Source organism: Cherax quadricarinatus, chromosome 3, assembly GCF_038502225.1.
Source record: "Cherax quadricarinatus isolate ZL_2023a chromosome 3, ASM3850222v1, whole genome shotgun sequence".
In the NCBI taxonomy this organism is placed as follows: Eukaryota; Metazoa; Arthropoda; class Malacostraca; order Decapoda; family Parastacidae; genus Cherax; species Cherax quadricarinatus.
In genome coordinates, this window is record NC_091294.1 from 40,025,830 (window position 1) to 40,048,552 (window position 22,723).

A 22,723-nucleotide genomic window follows, 5' to 3' on the forward strand; every position below is an offset into this window, starting at 1 on the left:
AGCTTCTAATACACAGTAGAGCTACAAGTGGAGGGGGAAACAGAAAGGCCAGGACGAATGAAGCCAAACTACAAGAAAGGGGACTACACTGGCATGAGGAACTTCCTGAACGGGGTTCAATGGGACAGAGAACTGGCAGGGAGCCAGTTAATGAGATGATGGAATATGTAGCAACAATGTGCAAGGAGGCTGAGGAGAGGTTTGTACACAAGGGTAACAGGAATAATGAAAAAGCCAAGATGAGCCCATGGTTCACCCAAAGGTGCAGGGAGGCAAATACCAAGTGTGCTAGGGAATGGAAGAAATACAGAAGGCAAAGGACCCAGGAGAATAAGGAGAACAGTCGTAGAGCCAGAAATGAATATGCACAGATAAGAAGGGAGGCCCAAAGACAATATGAAAACGACATAGCAGCGAAAGCCAAATCTGACCCGAAGCTGTTATACAGCCACATCAGGAGGAAAACAACAGTCAAGGACCAGGTAATCAGGCTAAGGAAGGAAGGAGGAGAGACAACAAGAAATGACCGTGAAGTATGTGAGGAACTCAACAAGAGATTCAAAGAAGTGTTCACAGAAGAAACAGAAGGGGCTCCAGAAAGACGGAGTGGCGGGGCACACCACCAAGTGTTGGACACAGTACAAACAACCGAGGAAGAAGTGAAGAGGCTTCTGAGTGAGCTAGATACTTCATAGGCAATGGGGCCGGATAACATCTCTCCATGGGTCCTGAGAGAGGGAGCAGAGCCGCTATTTGTACGGCTAACAACAATATTCAATACATCTATCGAAACAGGGAGATTGCCTGAGGCATGGAAGACAGCAAATGTAGTCCCAATCTCTAAAAAAGGAGACAGACATGAAGCACTAAACTACAGACCAGTGTCACTGACATGTATAGTATGCAAAGTCATAGAGAAGATTATCAGAAGAGTGGTGGAACACCTAGAAAGGAATGATCTCATCAACAGCAGCCAACATGGTTTCAGGGACGGGAAATCCTGTGTCACAAACCTACTGGAGTTTTATGACATGGTGACAGCAGTAAGACAAGAGAGAGAGGGGTGGGTGGATTGCATTTTCTTGGACTGCAAGAAGGCTTTTGACACAGTACCACACAAGAGATTAGTGCAAAAACTGGAGGACCAAGCAGGGATAACAGGGAAGGCACTGCAATGGATCAGGGAATACTTGTCAGGAAGACAGCAGCGAGTCATGGTACGTGGCGAGGTGTCAGAGTGGGCACCTGTGACCAGCGGGGTCCCGCAGGGGTCAGTCCTAGGACCAGTGCTGTTTCTGGTATTTGTGAACGACATGACGGAAGGAATAGACTCTGAGGTGTCCCTGTTTGCAGATGACGTGAAGTTGATGAGAAGAATTCACTCGATCGAAGACCAGGCAGAACTACAAAGGGATCTGGACAGGCTGCAGACCTGGTCCAGCAATTGGCTCCTGGACTGTGTGTGTGTGTGTGTGTGTGTGTGTGTGTGTGTGTGTGTGTGTGTGTGTGTGTGTGTGTGTGTGTGTGTGTGTGTGTGTGTGTGTGTGTGTGAAAGGGATGGACTGATAACAGGTATTGAAAGTGAAATGAGGAACAAGATATCTTGGTTTTATTAGATAACCAGATATATAAGACTTTAATAACATATGATGCTTGTGTTATTTATCAGCACCACTAAGGTTCATCACTGAGTCAGCTGATCAGATGGTCAGCTGATTACCACAACACCAGAACCATCAGTTTCTTATTCAGCTGACAGCTGATCATCATAACAACACAACCACCAGCTGGTTAGGAACACAAAATAAGAAAATTTTTCGTATGCGACAAGATTTACGAGAGTCGTCGCTCCTCTTGCGACCACGAGCACCTCCACTCAAGGACAAGCAAGGAAATTATTGCCAGGTGGCAATAATTTGCTTGCGTGTCCTTGTCAGCGTAGTCAGCAATTACTGATATAAGTCGTAATGAACAACTGTCAATTAAATTCAGCGAATCACAATAATAATTGCGTACAATACTAAGTAGTTCACAAATAATGCACATCTTCGGTATCTTTAATACCGAAAAGTTTCACCTGCACAGTAGTCGACTCAGACCTAAATCTCTACTTGACAAGTATGTTGAATATATATATATATATATATATATATATATATATATATATATATATATATATATATATATATATATATATATATATATATATATATATATATATATATATATATATATATATATATATATATATATATATATATATATATATATATATATATTATATATATATATATATATATATATATATATATATATATATATATATATATATATATATATATATATATATATATATATATATATATATATATATATATATATATATATATATATATATATATATATATATATATATATATATATGTCGTGCCGAATATGTAAAACTGGTCAATTAGCAAGAACTCATTTAAAATTAAATCCTTTCTAAAATTTTCTCCTATGCGTTTAAAGATATATTTTTTTTATTAATGTTAATGTAAAAAATTTTAATTTTGCACCAAAAGAATCTTAGAAAACTTACCTAACCTTATTATAAGAAGAACAATTTATTTTAGCCTAACCCAGCTATATACATTTTAGATTTGTTTACAGTAATTTAATACTAAACAAACACAGTGAAATATATTTTTTTCGTTAGATTCAGAATGATTTTGGCGAAATTATTGCATACACAAATTTTCGCTTGCCTTATATGGCAAGATGAGCGTTGCTATTTAAGCCAAGATTGCAAGTTCTGCCTATTCGGCACGACATATATATATATATATATATATATATATATATATATATATATATATATATATATATATATATATCTGGCTGAAGGAGACTCGAACCTACGAACCTTAGGACAAGGTACGCAGTGCTTTACCAATCTACCCACACTGGACCAATACCTTGGCGTGTAGCATGAGCTACACGTTTGATCCAAGGCAGCCAGCTTTCAGGGAGAAGGCTTACAGCTTTTCATCTCATCCCCTGCATGCATCAGCCTTACTAGAGATTTGAACAATGCAAGGAATTCGCGAGAGCATGCGAAATATACACAAACACTGATCTCTGGCTGAAGGAGACTCGAACCTACGAACCTTAGGACAAGGTACGCAGTACTTTACCAATCTACCCACACTGGACCAATACCTTGGCGTGTAGCATGAGCTACACGTTTGATCCAAGGCAGCCAGCTTTCAGGGAGAAGGCTTACAGCTTTTCATCTCATCCCCTGCATGCATCAGCCTTACTAGAGATTTGAACAATGCAAGGAATTCGCGAGAGCATGCGAAATATACACAAACACTGATCTCTGGCTGAAGGAGACTCGAACCTACGAACCTTAGGACAAGGTACGCAGTGCTTTACCAATCTACCCACACTGGACCAATACCTTGGCGTGTAGCATGAGCTACACGTTTGATCCAAGGCAGCCAGCTTTCAGGGAGAAGGCTTACAGCTTTTCATCTCATCCCCTTCAGCCAGAGATCAGTGTTTGTGTATATTTCGCATGCTCTCGCGAATTCCTTGCATTGTTCAAATCTCTAGTAAGGCTGATGCATGCAGGGGATGAGATGAAAAGCTGTAAGCCTTCTCCCTGAAAGCTGGCTGCCTTGGATCAAACCTGTAGCTCATGCTACACGCCAAGGTATTGGTCCAGTGTGGGTAGATTGGTAAAGCACTGCGTACCTTGTCCTAAGGTTCGTAGGTTCGAGTCTCCTTCAGCCAGAGATCAGTGTTTGTGTATATTTCGCATGCTCTCGCGAATTCCTTGCATATATATATATATATATATATATATATATATATATATATATATATATATATATATATATATATATATATATATTCTAGCAGAGGATGCCAACCAGGAGGAAGCAAGCAGCCAGGGAAATGGCACGGCTGGCAATAGTAGGAAAGGCAAGTGTCGGTCATGCTTACAGCTTAGTTGTCTCAACTCTAATGGTTTCCTCCGCAAACAGGGTAGTTGCCCTGGTTCAGGATGTCCTCCTGTGGAAAGTGATGATCCAGAGCCACCTCAGGCACCTGAACCCACTCCAACAGATCTCATCTCATCAGACAATATCTTGGAAGCAATTAAAGCAACAGGTACCAGAACACTCACACATATTCCCAAAGCAGCCAGTCCACACGCAGCCGGGAAACTTACAGACCTCCTGAAAAAAGTAAACGATGGCTCCACAATCTTAAATGCTCCACCAACCATCAAGGCATGGCACAACTTGCAACTTTTTGGCAGTGTCTGCTTAGCTGTGCCGGAAAGAAGGGGAAAGAGACTAGCCTCAATGATAATTAAATCCTTAAGAGATTTTCCTAGAGCTGATAACCTCATTCGCCTTCCCCGTCAACACAAAAAAGGGAGAGGCAGAACCCCCACTCACTCCACTGACAGTGAAAAAGTCAGAGTCCAGGTGAGCAAGAAAATTGAAGAGGGCAACACAGTGGGGGCAATCAGAATTATTACCAGTGAAGATACAGTTGCTCCCAGGGATGCTGACACGGCTGAAGCACTTAGAGGAAAGCACCCTGCCAGGGAAACCAGTGGCACCAACAGTCCCAACACCTCTGTCCCCACTGTGGAACCTTTGGTTGTGGAAGACTCAGACATTTACAAAGCAATAATGTCATTCCCATCTGGCTCTGCTGGGGGTTGCACTGGAATAAGGCCGCAGCATTTAAAGGAAATGGTTAATCCAGTTATTGGGGAAATTGCAGAGACACTGCTTTCAGATCACAAGGTTCGTCAACAATTCCTTGGCCGGTCTGATTCCTGATGAAATTAGACCTTTCTTTTTTGGTGCAACACTTTGTGCACTTAAAAAAAAAAGATGGAGGAATTCGGCCAATTGCAGTAGGCAACACGTTACGCCACCTCGTATCCAAAGCTGCTGTCCGAAGTATTCGTGCACAGGCAGCCATGATGCTTCAACCAAACCAACTTGGCTTTGGGGTCTCTCAAGGAAGTGAAGCAGCGGTTCATGCAACAACCTGCCTGAGGACAATGCAGTGATAAAATTAGATTTGAAGAATGCATTCAATCTCCTGAAAAGAGACGTGGTATTAGCAGCAGTACAAGAACATTTCCCTGGTCTTTTCCCTTTTGTTGCAGCTGGGTATAGCAAGGAATCAATGCTTCTCTTTGGAGAGCATGAAATCACATCATCGGAGGGTGTCCAACAAGGAGATCCTCTTGCACCATTTCTCTTCTGTATAGCAGTTAGGGAAATCGCAGTCAGACTGACCAGCGAGCTAAACATCTGGTTCCTAGATGATGGCACACTAGCAGGTACAAAGGAGTCCCTCCTACATGATCTTACACAGGTAATGACACGGGGACAGGAAATGGGTCTCATCCTGAATCCATCCAAATGTGAAATCATCTCAGTCAGTCAACAAGTGATAAATGCAGTGAGATCAAAACTACCAGGAGCAGCAGTCATTGCCCCCACAAACAGTGTCTTGCTAGGAGCACCTCTGGGAAGCAATGCCATTGACACAATTCTCAGGAAGAAATTGGAAGAGTTAAGGAGAATGGAACAACGAATAGGCAATCTGGACACCCACGATGCCTTGTACCTTCTCACAAAGTGCTTGAGTCTGCCCAGGTTGACATATTTCCTAAGATGTGCACCTTCATATGATAACCCTATACTGCACGAATATGACAGTATCCTGAGGCAGATTTTTACGAAAGTACTTAACCTTTCCCTAGAAGACAGGCAGTGGAACCAAGCTACACTTCCAGTCAGACTAGGAGGCATTGGTGTCCGCAAGTCATCACAGATTGCGCTACCTGCTTTTCTGTCCTCATGTATTGCATCCAGAGGACTTGTAGCAGCGATTCTCCCTGAACATCTTAGGGACAAGATTGGAGTCCAGGACCAAAAATTCATTGACGGAGCAATGATCTGGGATAATCTAACGGGCTCTGAAACCAGACCTGCTCCCCCCAACAACTACAAACAATCACACTGGGATGGTCCAATAGTGGAAAATATAGCCTCAACAATGCTTCAGAGTGTGTCAGGGAAGGATAGAGCCCGCCTCCTGGCAGTGAGAGCACATCATGCAGGGGATTTTCTGTTGGCTGTTCCCAACTCCAGCCTTGGCACACGCCTCGATCCACAGACCATCCGCATCGGTGTTGCCCTTCGACTTGCCGCCCCTATTCTCGCCGAACACAGGTGTATTTGTGGCAGTGAAGCAGCAGACCGATTCGTGTACCATGGTCTTGTGTGCCGTAAATCCGAGGGAAAGATTGTAAGACATGAGGAGGTTAATAACATTATCAAGAGGAGCCTCACAACAGCCGGATGCCCAGCAGTAAGGGAGCCACCCCAGCTATGCAGATCTGATGACAGCCAGAAGCGCCCAGATGGTATCACCCTTCAAGCCTGGACAGATGGGAAGCAGGTGGTGTGGGACTATACATGTGCATCTACCTTGGCTGATACCTATCTACAATACACCAGGGAGGAAGGAGGGGCAGCTGCCAGCTTCAGGGAGTCCCAAAAGTCTAGAAAATATGGAGAACTTGCCCATCATTATATGTTTGCTCCCATGGGCTCAGAGACCCTTGGCTCATGGGGAAAGAATGCATCTAAATTCCTTAAGGAGCTGGGAAAAAGACTCATCAGGGTAACTAGGGATCCCAGGGCAGCTAGTTTTCTGTTCCAGCGGCTCAGTGCGGCTGTTCAAAGGGGTAATGCCTGCTGTATTTTGGGCACACGCCCCAGCTCTGAGGAGCTGGATGAGATTTTCGCCTTATAATCGGTGATACACACGTAACAACATGTACCTTATATGCCACCTTTATATCAACAATGTATCTCTTATATCTTCTGTACCATATTATGTAATAATATATATATATATATATATATATATATATATATATATATATATATATATATATATATATATATATATATATATATATATATATATATATGCAATAAGATCACAGTAAACAGGTGATTTCAGAATATGCAAAACAACCACTCTGAAAGAATAGAGAAATTCCAAGCGCTTTCGTGACTACTCACATTATCAAGGAACTATGAAAGTAAAGCATCCAAGGAAGCTATATAAGGGATCTGGCCAGCACCTCACTATCAGATCCCACAACGGTTAAACACCTTACGCGCGCCGACCCAACTTGGATAGGTCCTTGGCACAACTCACCCACAAACTATTCTACCCAAGAAAATTTCAAAATTATTTGTCCAGTGTATTATTAAATTCTTCCCAAATTCTATTAATTATAAATGGATCTAATTTATATAAACCAAAGGAAATATTCATATTATTGTCAAAACTGCTTTTTATGAAACAAGATTCAATTATATTCCTGTCGACCATGGACTTGCTTGATACTACGTTCTCAACTTTTTGAAAATTAATTGGATGGTTAAAATCTCTTACATGAATAAATAGAGCATTGGAATCTTGTCCAGTTCTAATGCTATATTTATGTTGTTTTAATCTTAGTTCGAGATTTTTACCAGTTTGACCGTAATAAACTTTATCGCAAATTTTACAAGGAATCTTATAGACACATCCATCAGCATTTTGGGGGGAATTCTTTATCAAAAGTTTTTTTACTGTATCAAGATTTTTGAATACAACTTTAATATTAAAAGTCTTAAGAAGAGAAGGCATATCAACCAAGTTTTCATGGTAAGGGAGAACCAACATATTTTTAGTTGAATAAGGCTGGTTGTCCCTTTTTGGATTGTAAAAAGTATTTCTAGCAACTTTAAAAGATTTATCAATTACATTTCTTGGGTATTTTAAATCATTACCTATTTCATAAATTTTGGATATTTCCTCATCTATGAACTCAGGACTACAAATTCGTAAAGCTCTCAAAAACATTGATGAGAAAACAGACAGTTTGACTCTATCTTGATGCGAGGAATAATAGTGGACATAGGAACAGTTATTTGTAGGTTTTCTGTAAATTTTAAATTTGAATTCATTATTACCCTTAATAATTAAAACATCTAGAAAAGGCAATGAGTTATTTTCTTCAAACTCAACAGTAAAGTTTATAGAATGGGCTAAGCTATTTAGTTTTCCAAGGAAATGGTGTATATCTACATTTTTGGGCATAAGACACAAAATATCATATATATATATATATATATATATATATATATATATATATATATATATATATATATATATATATATATATATATATATATATATATATATATATATATATATATATGTATATATATATACATATAATGTGTGTGTGTGTGTGTGTGTGTGTGTGTGAGTGAGAAGGGAAGAGTAAGTAAACTAAAGTTAGAGATCAGAGTTTACAGGTGGGATCTAGTTAGAAGAAGCCAGTGCTCTCACTCTCCCAGATAACACCTCCGTGGCTGGAACAGACAAGACAACATTTTCTAATTTCCTGGCCACTGTGTAGCCGGAGTTAGCAACTGAGTGAGTAGTGAGCCAGGCAAGGGAGGAGGTGTGTGCCCCAGGGTGAGCTGATAAGTAAGTAGGGGGAGGCTGGGGGAGAGGGAAAGGATAGGATGAAGCTCAGGAAGAAGAGATGAGCCAGGATGAAGGTTGAGGTTGGTGAAAAATGGAGGGACAGAGCGAGTAATAATCTGAAGGATGAATTAAGAGATAGCGAGAAGCAGAGAGCAAGAGATAGATAGTAGGACGAGTGAGAAGAACAGGTATGGATGAGAGAAACAGAAACAGTGACAAAGGAAAGTATCAATAATCCTAAATGTGACAATAAAAGCGATATTAATATTGAGATATCAAAAAATAAAAGATTTTTGGGAAATCTTTTCATTAAAACGAAAAAAAAAATGACAATTAAATTTCACAGCTATTTTTGTCTAATAAAAAAAACACTTATCTATATAGGAATAAATTTCGCTACTAAATTATTCCGAAAGAATAAACATCAAGTTTATTTTATTAAAAATACTCAGCATTAATTAAAAAGAAGACTAAATATACGGAACAAAACGTTACAATACCGTGACTGAAACAATACGGCGACGTTTCGATCCAACTTGAACCATTTACAAGTCACATTGACAGAAGATATACCTACATATACTGGTTCACACACTCTCTTTTATCAGAGTTGTGGATGGTCTAAATAGGACCGAAACGTCGTCATGAGCTTTTCTCTCCTCTGTGTTGTGCGTTTTTTGTGTATAAGATAAAAATACGAAAAACAAAATGTAGTGTTAACTTTACTTATGATTACTGTTAAATATTTTATTGTTAATTTACCAAAAAAAAAATTATTTTCTCTTAAGGAAAAATTAATTAAAAACTAGGGATTATATTTTGAAGATTATATCGTATATTTCGAAGATTATATCGTATATTTTGAAGATTATATCGTTCTATATACTGTGTATGCGTATATACTGACAACAGCTGTGTATGTATACCTGGATGGGTGCTTTCTTTCTGTGGCGCAACGGCCGTGTTCGTGACGGATTCCCAGTGCAAGAAGACGTTCTTGGAAATCCCACGCACCTCACAGATGATTAATCAAGTGCTCGTGACTTGCACGTTATCTGTACACCTACTGAGACGTAGGACTTCCCGCTCTAAACAACCTTGAAGCAGTGCGACGTGTACGAGAGTAATGTCAACATGGTTAATACACGTTCAGAACTGTGTGGAGTGCGTCTGGAGGGGAAGAAATGCCAGACAAGTCTCACAAAAGTGAGAGTTTGCTTCATCAGGATCTGATTAGGGAAAAATATTCAGTCGTTCTACCTTTCACTTTTCTTTATTAATCTCCTCTCCAGCCTCTACTGTACTGTTCTCCATCGTCTTTTTTCTTAGTTACCCTTTTTATCTTCTCCCTTCCTCTCCTTATTCTGTTTGCTTTCTTTCATACCCCATCTATTTTCCTCCTTACCCCCTCTACATTCCTTTTTTCTCCTCTAAAACGTTCCTTACCCCATTTATCTTACTCGTTATCCCATCTATTTTCCTTCTTACCCCCTCAGCCTTTCTCCCATACCCCATATACCGTCCTACTTACCCATCTATTTCCTTCTTTTCCTTCTCTACATTTCTCCTTACCCCCTTCTCCTTCCCTTCTTCCTTAACCCTATTAACTTGCTCCATTCCCCTCTCTCTTCTACCATAATACTTAACTCATCTGTCCAGTACTGAAACCTAGCCTATCCTTAATGTGATTTAATGATACTTAACTTATCTTGGGTCAGGTTGGATTTGCTTAGTTGATTAGTTGTTGACTCGTTGAAATGTAATAATACTACTGTAAAAACTCTACAGCCAACGATATTATTGTCATTTAGGCTGATGTACAAAACCTAATCTAAGTGATGGAATATGACAGGTCAGAACATACAGGAGGATATTGAAGTAGCTTGAATCCATGTACGTATATATATATTTATATATTTATTTTATTGTAACCACGAACGAGTGGTATTTAATCAATAACAACACTGCGGCTAGCCGAGGACTCGAACCAATGTCGTTTGGCAATCCTCATGGTGAACGAAAATCACAGGACCGCTCAATCCTACAAGAATCATGCACCCAGCAGAGCTAGGTGTTTTATCGTGACCCGAGGATATACGGTGGTGTGGGTGCCTCAGAGCTAATCTCATTCTACTCCCCGTTTGGTGTACTAGGCTCCACAAGCAGTATATATATTATTGTAATTCTCGGATCACGGAAAAACAATTAGCTCTGCTTGGTGCATGATTCTTGTAGGATTTGGTGGTCCTGTGGGTTAGAGTCATGTAATTTTCGCTCACCATGAGGCGGGCCAAAACGACATGAATTCAGGTCCTCGGCCTAGTCGCAGTGTAGTTATTGACACACACACACATACAATATATATATATATATATATATATATATATATATATATATATATATATATATATATATATATATATATATATATATATATATATATATATATATATATATATATATATATATGTATATATGTCGTGCCGAATATGTAAAACTGGTCAATTAGCAAGAACTCATTTAAAATTAAGTCTTTTCTAAAAAAATTTCTTATACGTTTAAAGATGTATTTTTTTCATTAATGTTAATGTAAAAAATTTTAATTTTGCTCCTAAAGAATCTTAGACAAGAATAATTTATTTTAGCCTAACCCAGCTAAATATATTTTAGATTTGTTTACAATAATTTAATACTAAACAAACACAGTGAAATATATTTTTTTTGTTAGGTTCAAAATGATTTTGGCGAAATTATTGCATACACAAATTTTCACTTGTCACATATGGCAAGATGAGCGTTGCTATTTAAGCCAAGATCGCAAGTTCTGCCTATTCGGCACGACATATATATATATATGTATATATATATATATATATATATATATATATATATATATATATATATATATATATATATATATATATATATATATATATGAATGTTGCAGCGACGAGAAGGCTGGAGGCAGTGGAGATGTCATGTCTGAGGGCAATGTGTGGTGTGAATATAATGCAGAGAATTCGTAGTTTGGAAGTTAGGAGGAGGTGCGGGATTACCAAAACTGTTGTCCAGAGGGCTGAGGAAGGGTTGTTGAGGTGGTTGTGACAAGTAGAGAGAATGGAGCGAAACAGAATGACTTCAAGAGTGTATCAGTCTGTAGTGGAAGGAAGGCGGGGTAGGGGTCGGCCTAGGAAAGGTTGGAGGGAGGGGGTAAAGAAGGTTTTTTGTGCGAGGGGCTTGGGCTTCCAGCGGGCATGTGTAAGCGTGTTTGATAGGAGTGAATGGAGACAAATGGTTTTTAATACTTGACGTGCTTTTGGAGTGTGAGCAAAGTAACATTTATGAAGGGGTTCAGGGAAACCGGCAGGCCGGACTTGAGTCCTGGAGATGGGAAGTACAGTGCCTGCACTCTGAAGGAGGGGTGTTAATGTTGCAGTTTAAAAACTGTAGTGTAAAGCACCCTTCTGGCAAGACAGTGATGGAGTGAATGATGGTGAAAGTTTTTCTTTTTCGGGCCACCCTGCCTTGGTGGGAATCTGGCCAGTGTTAATAATGAAAAAAAAATAATATATATATATATATATATATATATATATATATATATATATATATATATATATATATATATATATATATATATATATATATATATGTATTATGTATATATGTATATATATGTATATATATATATATATATATATATATATATATATATATATATATATATATATATATATATATATATATATATATATATATATATAACTATCATGTAGAGCAAGACAGCAGCGTACTGCTGACGTACCCAATTTTATTCACTGAATCTGAAGTTTCTTCCTCTGTACGTCTACGACGTACAAAAATAATAGTCTAGAGTTAACTTGTCACGATCTAAAATGGAACTGACTTTAAAACAAAGAATGAGGAAGTTCATTCAGCATATTGTCTCACGAGAGAAGTCGCTCTTTCTAGTTCTCTGCCATTAACTAGTTGCTGTTGGTAGCTTTCAAGTGTATTTGTTACGACTTAACTAAAAACGTTACACTTCGTTTGTCCAACTTATGCTTGAAACCTCCCAGAATATTTGTCCAACCTACTCTTGAAACTTCGTTGTGTATTTGTTAAAATTCAGTGTAAGATAAGTTAAATAAACTATGTTTGTAACTGAGCCATCCATTAACATTCTCTCTCTCTCTCTCTCTCTCTCTCTCTCTCTCTCTGCCCTCCCCCATGAACTATTTGAGGGCTGTTCAAACTTGCCCCTCGTTACAGCGCTTTCAACCACACACTAATTACCAAAGGAACAGAAAAATGCAATTTTAAACTCTCTCTCAAAGTTTGATCCCATAAATAACAGTGTTCGATTGCGTTACGTCTTACTTCCTTCCTGGGAGATTTAATAAACCTCCGCCATTTGCTTCGATGGCTTAACGAATAATAATAATTATTATTATTATTTCTACGATTACATGTTAATCAGAGCATTTCAAGATGCCACCTATTCCCAGGTATCTGAATTGCTGATAGGTGAAGAGGGGCAGCAGATGCCCTAAAGAAAAACGTCCTAATGTTTGGACCCGTACCGGGGATCGAACCACGGACCTCAGTGTGAGCTGAGTGCGCTACCACTCGAGGTACGACACGAAAGTACATGAAGCACACTTTAAACTTACTCATTACATTGCTTGGTTATTTACGTGGCATATTCCTATAGGAACCGCGTTAAAAAAAATTAGATGTATCACTGTTTACGAGAATAAAGTCAAGCAACTGTTGTTCTACTAAAAACAAAGCAGCATCTCACCTATAGTCAAGATTATTAATAAAAGGCTTGAGAGTGAGTTATTGGGTTTGAATCCTCTGCTCAACACTACTTCTTCGATGTTAATGAACTGATCACAACATCTTTTCATCCCCACTGTTTCTGATGTCTTCTCTTTATTCGAGTAAAGAAACCTACTGTGTAGCCTAAACGTTTTTTTTAAAAAAGATATCTAACTGCTACACATGAGGCTGTTGTAGTGAGAGAGATGATGGAATATGTATAAAATCTACATAAAGAATACTATAACCACCAATCTCGACATTAAATAGAAAGGCTAAAATAATTTATTGATAAAAAAAAGGTCTGCCATTAATCTAAGAAGCCAGACTGCCTCTCCCAAGTCTAGTGTGGGTTACCTCAATCTACATACAGATTCGGTTATTACACAGTTCGACTTAATTTTTTCCCCCACTCTTGGGTGATGTCTTAACGAGATCAGGGCAGGTGTGTGTGGAAGACATACCTGCTAGTGGCTGAGGTTAGTATGGAAGACAGCTGTAGACACAAGTGTCTGCCACAACACAAGTGTCTGCCATACCACAAGTGTCTGCCACAACACAAGTGTCTGCCACAACACAAGTGTCTGCCACACCACAAGTGTCTGCCACAACACAAGTGTCTGCCACACCACAAGTGTCTGCCAAAACATAAGTGCCTGCCACAACACATGTGTCTGCCACACCACAGGTGTTTGCTACAGCACAAGTGTCTACCACATCACAAGTGTCTGCCACACCACAAGTGTCTGCCACAACACAAGTGTCTGCCACGCCACAAGTGTCTGCCACAACACAAGTGTCTGCCATAACACAAGTGTCTGCCACACCACAAGTGTCTGCCACAACACAAGTGTCTGCCACGCCACAAGTGTCTGCCACAACACAAGTGTCTGCCATAACACACGTGACTGCCACACCACAAGTGTTTGCTACAGCACAAGTGTCTGCCACACCACAAGTGTCTGCCACACCACAAGTGTCTGCCACACCACAAGTGTCTGCCACAATACAAGTGTCTGCCACAACACAAGTGTCTGCCACACCACAAGTGTCTGCTACAACACAAGTGTCTGCCACAACACAGGTGTCTGCCACAACACAATTGTCTGCCACACCACAAGTGTCTGCCACACCACAAGTGTCTGCCACGCCAAAAGTGTCTGCCACAATACAAGTGTCTGCTACAACACAAGTGTCTGCCGCAACACAAGTATCTGCCACAACACAAGCGTCTGCCACAACACAAGTGTCTGCCGCAACACAAGTGTCTGCCACAAGTGTCTGCCATGCCACAAGTGTCTGCCAAAACACAAGTGTCTGCCACACCACAAGTGTTTGCTACAGCACAAGTGTCTGCCACACCATAGGTGTCTGCCACACCACAAGTGTCTGCCACACCACAAGTGTCTGCCACACCACAAGTGTCTGCTACAACACAAGTGTCTACCACACCACAAGTGTCTGCCACATCACAAGTGTCTGCCAAACCACAAGTGTCTGCTGCAACACAAGTGTCTGCTACAACACAAGTGTCTGCCACGCCACAAGTGTCTGCCACAATACAAGTGTCTGCACAACACAAGTGTCTGCTACAAGACAAGTGTCTACCACAACAAGTGTCTGCCACAACACAAGTGTCTACCACAACACAAGTGTCTACCACAACACAAGTGTCTGCCACAACACAAGTGTCTACCACAACACAAGTGTCTGCCACAACACAAGTGTCTGCCACAACACAAGTGTCTGCCACAACACAAGTGTCTGCCACAACACAAGTGTCTACCACAACACAAGTGTCTGCCACAACACAAGTGTCTACCACAACACAAGTGTCTGCCACAACACAAGTGTCTGCCACAACACAAGTGTCTGCCACAACACAAGTGTCTGCCACAACACAAGTGTCTACCACAACACAAGTGTCTACCACAACACAAGTGTCTGCCACAACACAAGTGTCTGCCACAACACAAGTGTCTGCCACAACACAAGTGTCTACCACAACACAAGTGTCTGCCACAACACAAGTGTCTACCACAACACAAGTGTCTACCACAACACAAGTGTCTACCACAACACAAGTGTCTGCCACAACACAAGTGTCTGCCACAACACAAGTGTCTGCCACAACACAAGTGTCTGCCACAACACAAGTGTCTGCCACAACTCAAAGAAAAATAAAAATTCAGACTAATGTCTCAATGTTCTTAGTAACAATTATATGCTATATTTTTTTTCATTTTTTAGAATATAAACTCTGTTCGTAAGCATTTCCAAATATTTTTTTTTAATTTAAAAGACGGAAAAAATCGTAATTCCCTATTACGCACACGTCTGCGTTTTTAAAATAAAAACCCTGAAAAAGAATAGCTGTTATCATGACCATAATTTTTAAAGGGGTGGAGAAGTGAGTTACTTAAGTCCCAATATGAGTCAGTTTTTTAGCAAGCCGCTAACCAGACTGAGAGTCGAAGATCTAAATGAATTTTTTATGAGAAAGCCACAGAATTTGGTAAACACAAGCCTATCTGATGTTATCCTGACGCCAAATGACTTCGAACAGGCGATAAATGACATGCCCATGCACTCTGCCCCAGTGCCTGATCACTACGACAAGGTCCTAGATGCACTAGAAGACAAAAAGAATGCAGATGTAATATATACAGACTTTGCAAAAGCCTTCGACAAGTGTGACCATGGCGTAATAGTGCACAAAATGCGTGCTAAAGGAATAACAGGAAAAGTTGGTAGATGGATCTATAATTTCCTCACTAACAGAACACAAAGAGTAGTAGTCAACAGAGTAAAGTCTGAGGAGGCTACGGTGAAAAGCTCTGTTCCACAAGGCAGAGTACTCGCTCCCATCTTGTTTCTCATCCTCATATCCGACATAGACAAGAATGTCAGCCACAGCACCGTGTCTTCCTTTGCAGATGACACCCGAATCTGCATGACAGTGTCTTCCATTGCAGACACTGCAAGGCTCCAGGCGGACATCAACCAAATCTTTCAATGGGCTGCAGAAAACAATGTGAAATTCAACGATGAGAAATTTCAATTACTCCGATATGGTAAACATGAGGAAATTAAAACTTCATCAGAGTACAAAACAAATTCTGGCCACAAAATAGAGCGAAAAACCAACGTCAAAGACCTGGGAGTGATCATGTCGGAGGATCTCACCTTCAAGGACCATAACATTGTATCAATCGCATCTGCTAGAAAAATGACAGGATGGATAATAAGAACCTTCAAAACTAGGGATGCCAAACCCATGATGACACTCTTCAGGTCGCTTGTTCTATCTAGGCTGGAATGTTGCTGCACACTAACAGCACCTTTCAAGGCAGGTGAAATTGCTGACCTAGAAAATGTACAGAGAACCTTCACGGTGCGCATAACGGAGATAAAACACCTCAATTACTGGGAGCGCTTGAAGTTCCTGAACCTGCACTCCCTGAAACGCAGGCGGGAGAGATACATGATTATATACACCTGGAAAATCCTAGAGGGACTAGTACCGAACTTGCACACGAAAATCACTCACAACGAAAGCAAAAGACTCGGCAGACGATGCAACATCCCCCCAATGAAAAGCAGGGGTGTCACTAGCACGTTAAGAAACAATACAAAAAGTGTCAGGGGCCCGAGACTGTTCAACTGCCTCCCAGCATACATAAGGGGGATTACCAACAGACCCCTGGCTGTCTTCAAGCTGGCACTGGACAAGCACCTCAAGTCGGTACCTGACCAGCCGGGCTGTGGCTCGTGCGTTGGATTGCGTGCAGCCAGCAGTAACAGCCTGGTTGATCAGGCCCTGATCCACCATGAGGCCTGGTCACAGACCGGGCCGCGGGGACGTTGGCCCCCGGAACTCTCTCCAGGTAAACTCCAGGTCCAGGTGTCCAGGTAAACCAGAGGAAGACCTCGGTCAGATGCCCAAGAGCTCCAGCTGCGGGTCATCACAAGACCCGCGTCAGGAAACACTTGTCCTCTCTCCTGATAAATCTTACCTAACCTAGGAAGCCTGAAACTGTCAAAAGAAGAACAATATCAATAATATTTTTTCCCTGTGCAAGCATCCCGGGGCTTAAAGGACGTGCTGTCCACAGAAGCGTCGGTAATGACACGTGTAGAGAGAATAAGTTCGTAATGTTAAAGCCTTGAGCTCTCTGGTGAGCTTATGTATACTTCGGAAAAAGCTCTTCTTATAGTTTAGCGTTGTCTCAATGAAAGTTTGTGTGTGTGTGTGTGTGTGTGTGTGTGTGTGTGTGTGTGTGTGTGTGTGTGTGTGTGTGTGTGTACTCACCTAGTTGAGGTTACGGGGGTCGAGTCCGAGCTCCTGGCCCCGCCTCTTCACTGATCGCTACTAGGTCACTCTCCCTGAGCCGTGAGCTTTATCATACCTCTGCTTAAAGCTATGTATGGATCCTGCCTCCACTACATCGCTTCCCAAACTATTCCACTTACTGACTACTCTGTGGCTGAAGAAATACTTCCTAACATCCCTGTGATTCATCTGTGTCTTCAGCTTCAAACTGTGTCCCCTTGTTACTGTGTCCAATCTCTGGAACATCCTGTCTTTGTCCACCTTGTCAATTCCTCTCAGTATTTTGTATGTCGTTATCATGTCCCCCCTATCTCTCCTGTCCTCCAGTGTCGTCAGGTTGATTTCCCTTAACCTCTCCTCGTAGGACATACCTCTTAGCTCTGGGACTAGTCTTGTTGCAAACCTTTGCACTTTCGTGTGTGTGTGTGTGTGTGTGTGTGTGTGTGTGTGTGTGTGTGTGTACTCACCTAATTGTGGTTGCAGGGGTCGAGACTCAGCTCCTGGCCCCGCCTCTGCGTGTGTATGTGTGTGTGTGTTACGTGGATCTTTGTCCCTATTCATACTTCATTCATTCATTAGGGATTTGCCGGTACTTCCGGCCCTGGGCCTATTCATACTATATATCAACACTCGGCGCTATGGGATTGTTTTATCTAAAAACTCGTGTTACTTATGATAAACTGAGAAAACGTTTCTTCAGAGTCGGAGAAATCCTGACATTTAGACCGGATGTTTTTCCACAACAATTGCGTCACTGGACATGTGACTTGCGACCGTATACGTTGCATGAGTTGTTGAACAGACGTTGGAGGTTTTTAATCATGTGAGGCACTAAGCCAGTGTGGGTCATGCAGCGACTAGTTGGAGGCTCGATCCTCCGTCCATTAATCGCGAGACAAATGGTTAAAGCGTTGAGGAGCTCTGCTGATTCATCTGATGCTTCATTCGAACAATGATTCACTCCTGAGGTGGGAAAAGTTTAAACACACTCACACATGCATACACAGCTTTAATTAGAAGTATGACATGGCTTTTAGAGCGGGAAAAGACCTAGTGGCGACCAGCAAAAAGATGGGGCCAAGAGCTGCGAATCGTCCCCTGCAACCACAAATAGGTAAGTACACACACATACACCAGAATGGAACCCACAACTGGTCAAACGCCCTGAGGGAAGAGGTTAATAGAAATCATCCTGACAACACTGGAAGACAGGAGAGATACGGGGGACATGATAACGATATATAAAATACTGAGAGGAAATGACAAGGTGGATAGCGACAGAATGTTTCATAGATAGGACACAGCAACAAGGGGTCACATCTGGAAGATGAAAACTTTGACGAGTCACAGGAATGTTAGAAAGTATTTCTTCAGTCATTGAGTTGTCAGGAAGTGGAACAATGTGGAGAGTGATGTAGTGGAGCCAGGATCCATTTAAGAAGAGGTTCGCTGAAGCTCATGTAGAAGGAAGTGAGTGGGAGAGGAGGGACCAGGAGTTATGAATCGACCCCTGCAACCACAAATAGGTGAATACAAATAAGTGAGTACGTACATACACACAGCTCAGGAGCCTTGCCCAGCCTTGTTCAAATATTTTTGATTGATGCACTGGTTCCTCAGGCTCCTCTCTGTTAGATAATTCTCATCTCTCTCGTTTCTCTCTGTAAAGTTATTCTCATCTCCCTAGTTCCACTCGCTCACTCGTTCTCATCTCGTTCATTCCTGATTCAGGTCTTCCAGTCCACGGTTCATCAGTGTATCGAGGCAGCTACGGAGTCGTGGTAATTACCCCAATCTTCTTTCGTGATGGCGTTACACAGGTGTTAATTCTAATATACCACTGAAGATGAGCTCAGTCTCTATGCAAATTTGGTGCCAGATTTCTCACACGGAAGACTCAATACTGGTGAAGAAATTGCAGATGACATCTCCGGTGTTCCACTATAGTGTTGTAGTCTCCCCCATGATGTGTGTTGTATGCGAGTGTTGCAGTCTACCCCTTGGCGTGTATGACGAACACAGGTGGTCGTTTAAAGGCCTGTAGAACGTGGTCGTAAAACTAAGTCAGCAAACCAAGGCTGTTAGCAGGTCAGAGTGTGAGGGAAAAGTTCAGCAGATAGGAGTAGCGAGCGAGTATATGGTAACGATAGTTTGATTGCCGGCTGCTTGTTAAGGTAGGGTCAGTCTAGCTCCCGCTATCCCCCCCCCCTTTTCTTCCCCACCCCGAAAGGTGACGTGTGGGGCTCCTGCCAAACAGTAATCACTCGACTCATAGCTCCCAGCACAAGTGCAAGTAAAAGCCTCTGCTCCTATTCTAGTGAATATTGGTTGAAAGCTTCACTTTTGACCAATAATAAACTTAGTCCTTTCAGTTTTAAGCTTCACATGAGACTTTTAGATAATCACCACCTTTTTTAAGTATCTTACACTTCTCATGGAGAGTGATTTCTTAAGCAGTGGGTAACCTCTCTTTCCAGCTTGGAATGACAGCTCGGGTCACCTGCCAACCAACGAGAAGTGTTGAAGGAGACGGACTGAAACCGGTCTTGAGACGTCACTTTATGATCTATCTACCTGATTAATTGTAGGCCACCGCAGGCAAATACCCCTCATCTTTGCAGTGGTAAAAAACCTGTGTTCCTGTCATCTGGACTGACTATTCAAGGCTATAGACTCTGTGAAGAACTAGTCGCTGCCTTGCAAGAGCAAGGCAAACACAGCAGGGGTAGATTTTTTTACTCATGTGTTCCTTCACCACTTATTTACACTATGTACAAGTTGAGATATCAGGGTAATAATAGTGCAACCAAGAGCCCCTCAAGGCAGGAGTGGTCATGACCAGAGTCTGCAGAAGTCTGCCACTCAACCAGGTGAGCTGTAGTGACATCACCTTGGCTAAAGTAGCCGGCTACCATGTGACTGGTGGGTTGAACTGAATAATAAGTGCCCCAGAACCATTACACTGAACAGACAGTTTGCAGGTCGAGAAGACATGATAAATGGTTGTGTAACGAACGTCGATTGAAATATAAATACTCGAGGGCACGTGCCCCCCCACTTCCCTACACACACACCTGCACAAACTAACCAATCCACCTACTCACATACCATCTCCACCTACCTAGCTACAGAGCCAGCTACACGCCTACCCGCCCACACTCAACTCCACCCACACACCTGGCTCATTGGTCACGGTCTTCTGGGTAACTCAGGTCAGAGTCAAGGACGTTAAGGGTCCTCGCTGCCTCTAACAGCTCCCAGATCACGAAGTCTTAAGGATTCCTTACTAACGTGTAATCCTTATCCCTGCTTCATTTCTTCGCTTATCCTTTTGGAGAGATTCTGTTAATGGTATCGTATTTTTTAAAACAGTTGTATTTATTGACTAAGATCTGTCACTTCCCACTACTCATTCCTCATGAGATTTCCAATAAACACAATGATAACTTCGCAATAAGGCAACCTACTCTCCATCAGCCATCTCCAGGCCCCCTCACAACCATCACCCACTACATCCAACACAACCACTACAAACAACAACTCACCATCAGCCTATCAATCTTCACCACACAATATGTTGTAAAGCCGATCTTCACTGCCCTCGTCTCATTTGGAAATATCTGACGGGAGTGCTGACGTAGGTCTCCGGTTGCCCTCCATGACTCCAGCATCCCTGAGATTTTGGAATGTTAAGCTGATATAGTGATCTATCTGCAGCAGAAGCAGCGGAAGTGGAGGATGAGGGAGGCAGGTGAGGAGGAGGAGGATGGGGGAGGCAGGTGAGGAGGAGGAGGATGGCGGAGGCAGGTGAGGAGGAGGAGGATGGGGGAGGCAGGTGAGGAGGAGGAGGATGGGGGAGGCAGGTGAGGAGGAGGAGGATGGGGGAGGCAGGTGAGGAGGAGGAGGATGGGGGAGGCAGGTGAGGAGGAGGAGGATGGGGGAGGCAGGTGAGGAGGAGGAGGATGGGGGAGGCTGGTGAGGAGGAGGAGGATGGGGGAGGCAGGTGAGGAGGAGGAGGATGGGGGAGGCAGATGAGGAGGAGGAGGATGGGGGAGGCAGGTGAGGAGGAGGAGGATGGGGGAGGCAGGTGAGGCGGAGGAGGATGGGGGAGGCAGGTGAGGAGGAGGAGGATGGGGAGGCAGGTGAGGAGGAGGAGGATGGGGGAGGCAGGTGAGGAGGAGGAGGATGGGGGAGGCAGGTGAGGAGGAGGAGGATGGGGGAGGCAGGTGAGGAGGAGGAGGATGGGGAGGCAGGTGAGGAGGAGGAGGATGGGGGAGGCAGGTGAGGAGGAGGAGGATGGGGGAGGCTGGTGAGGAGGAGGAGGATGGGGGAGGCAGGTGAGGAGGAGGAGGATGGGGGAGGCAGGTGAGGAGGAGGAGGATGGGGAGGCAGGTGAGGAGGAGGAGGATGGGGGAGGCAGGTGAGGAGGAGGAGGATGGGGAGGCAGGTGAAGAGGAGGAGGATGGGGGAGGCAGGTGAGGAGGAGGAGGATGGGGGAGGCAGGTGAGGAGGAGGAGGATGGGGGAGGCAGGTGAGGAGGAGGAGGATGGGGGAGGCAGGTGAGGAGGAGGAGGATGGGGGAGGCAGGTGAGGAGGAGGAGGATGGGGGAGGCAGGTGAGGAGGAGGAGGATGGGGGAGGCAGGTGAGGAGGAGGAGGATGGGGGAGGCAGGTGAGGAGGAGGAGGATGGGGGAGGCAGGTGAGGAGGAGGAGGATGGGGGAGGCAGGTGAGGAGGAGGAGGATGGGGGAGGCAGGTGAGGAGGAGGAGGAGGATGGGGGAGGCAGGTGAGGAGGAGGAGGATGGGGGAGGCAGGTGAGGAGGAGGAGGAGGATGGGGGAAGAGGTAGGTGAAAAGAGCAAATGTCGAAGGAACGAGAAGTTAGAATAAAGAGATTATATTGGTAGGATTTCAACGAGTGATGCTGCTACTGGCGTAGAGCAGCGAGTGATGCTGCTACTGGCGTAGAGCAGCGAGTGATGCT